Source organism: Pygocentrus nattereri, chromosome 2 (assembly GCF_015220715.1).
Source record: "Pygocentrus nattereri isolate fPygNat1 chromosome 2, fPygNat1.pri, whole genome shotgun sequence".
In the NCBI taxonomy this organism is placed as follows: Eukaryota; Metazoa; Chordata; class Actinopteri; order Characiformes; family Serrasalmidae; genus Pygocentrus; species Pygocentrus nattereri.
In genome coordinates this window covers 33,295,910-33,298,419 of record NC_051212.1, presented here as the reverse complement: position 1 = coordinate 33,298,419, position 2,510 = coordinate 33,295,910, and the positions used below count along the sequence as shown (strand labels likewise).

Here is a 2,510-nt window from a genome sequence, read left to right as displayed (position 1 = left end):
TCTAGAAAGGCACATTTAACACACAGTTTACATCTAAACGGTTGAATAATTAAGTCATTTCCTCTTTAGCGATTCCTCTTTAAGGTCAATAACAGCAAAAAATTCTAGTGGACTACCAGTTGTGTTGATATACAGGGTAACTCAAAAGTCACAGGACACCGTTTTATTTTATTCAATTTTTTATTTCATTATCCACTTTTATCTCTGGGGTCATCTCAAATTGTGTATGCTGAGAAAATCTGCAACAAGCACCACCTTCAGCGTCGCATTGTGGAGGTTTGTGACAGCATTTCTCCAGAGATTCTCATGCGGGTTCATAATGATTGGATCCTGTGCCTTCAGCTCTGTATTCAGCACCAGGGACAGCACATTGAACACGTCTAATAGCTGTGCTTCACAGGCAACGTTCCCAGTTGTTGTTGCAACATTCTGTGTTGATAGCTTTTGAACCACAAGATATTGCAAGTCTGATTGCAGCAATTCTGGTCTTCTCTGATCTGCTACATGACCACATTCCCATTGGAAAAACTTGCCCTTGATCCAGTATGGCGGCTTTCAAGATGGCGGCCACATTCCGGCCATAGCCTTTTTATGAGTGTCTTTTTTCAGAATGTATTTAATTAGAATTAATGCACATGCCAGATTATCAAAAATAACTGTGGTCTTCAACAAGAAACAAAACATTCTTAGAATTTTGGACTAAATACATTATTCACCCTGACATGTTAATAGTCCTGATGTTAATAAGTCTTTTCTGTTTAACACTTTGACCACAAGCCAGCGTCTCGATGTTGCAGTGTTTTCTACTGTTCTTCTGTTTGCTTTGCTATGTTCTGTTTTGCAGTTCACCAAAACTGATATTGCATGTGTTTCTAGCACTTCCTTAGAGTTCTGCTCAGAGTGACATAGCACTTTCACAGGCTGTCACCACACCAGTGAACAAACGTAGGCAATCCAGTGGCCCAACTGACTGACTACTAAGTGATATTCAAGAGTATGCCTTGTCTGCCTATGTGGGTAGCATTTTTTCCCCATGTTATGTTAATGGAAAATGCATTCTTGTTAATGGCAAGCAAAGATGCCCACAAAAGAAATAGAAAGAGAACAGAGAAACAGAGAGAACAACAATAATACATTCATGAGTTGGTCTGAGGAAGTCTGCTAGACTTTCGCTACTGGGCTCTAATAAAAAAGCACCGTAAACCGCAAAAGAGTGAGCATCATAAAACATTGTCTGAGTTGCCATTCAACACAATGTGGGAATAAAGACTATGCATGAGGCATTAAGAAAAGCATAGGACACTACAAAGGACCTTACCTTTCACTTGCTCTCACAAGAACATCGCCTTCAAGGACCAGATGGTGAAATGTGTACACTGCTGCCCATAGAAATACAGTCGTGTCCACAGCTCACAGCCTCTTCCTTGTGTCTCTGTCTGTTGCTGCTGAATACCACCGAACCTAAGGGGTACCAGACCCTTCAGCATGAAAAGGAAGTTTCTTGTTGTCCTTTATCGAGTCATCATTGATTTTGCCATGTTGGGAAACTCAGAAAAGATGGACTGTGCCAGTCAGCAGAATTTGAATGTAAAGCTCCACATGAAGTTCCTCCATAATATGAGGAACTTTGTGACAGGAAATATGTTTTTTTATTGCATAGTCATTTTTAATGTTAAAAAAAATACTTTCTCTTTCACTATGAATGTGTTTTCTTGAGCCCATGCTCAAGGTCCAATCAGGGTGACATCATCTCATCCCATTACAACATAAACAGTCCCACACACACACACTAACACATTACCACCACGTCAGTGTCAGAGCAGTGACACTATCCACATTCAGCCACAGCACAGTAGTGAGCTCCAGCATCAGAGAGGCTGAAGTTTCTCTTGGGGAGTTTGTAGACGCAGCTCTGTGGAGGAGAATCAGTCTCAGAGCTTTTCTTACACTCATCACTGGTGTGTGGATGAATGTAGATGATTCCTGGATGAGATTCTCCTGATCCGTGTCTGATCCAGTGCACACTGTGTTCTCCTGAACAGCTCAGAGTAACTGCTTGTACTGAACACTGGACTTTAACAGCTTCTTCATTCTTGTTAGCAGGTTCAGGTGGAGGATGATGGTCAGTCTTCTCATCTTTAAAATAGATCAGTAAATGTAGAAGATAATGAGAAATAAAGCTGCTATTAGTGATCAGCACAAAATAACAATAACAATTACTGCAAATGTTCGCACACAGTTACCTGCAGAAAGCAAAAGGTTCCAGATATAAACTCTAAAGTTCCCAGTCTCGCTGTTTGCACTTGAAGCTCAATAATGTCAGATATTTTCCCTGAAGAAAAGATCAAAATAAACCAGTAATTTACATGTAGCAGGTCTGTGACATGTTGTTTGTGATAAATATGTTAACCATTGAAGAAATCCCTTACCAGGTACAAAGATGCAAAGAGAGAAAAGTAATCCGATCATTGCTGCTGTTCAGACAGAGAGACGGTGAGATCTAATGTTCT

At 40.4% G+C, this 2,510-nt stretch overlaps 1 long non-coding RNA gene across 1 annotated transcript; it reads right to left on the bottom strand.

Annotated features, from left to right (window-relative positions):
- Positions 1 to 1,707: 1,707 nt before the first annotated feature.
- Positions 1,708 to 2,510, bottom strand: LOC119265213. The gene is made up of 3 exons (XR_005131485.1): positions 2,430 to 2,510; positions 2,244 to 2,332; positions 1,708 to 2,136 (listed from the first exon to the last, which is right to left on the bottom strand). It is a non-coding gene; the product is annotated as an uncharacterized LOC119265213 (long non-coding RNA).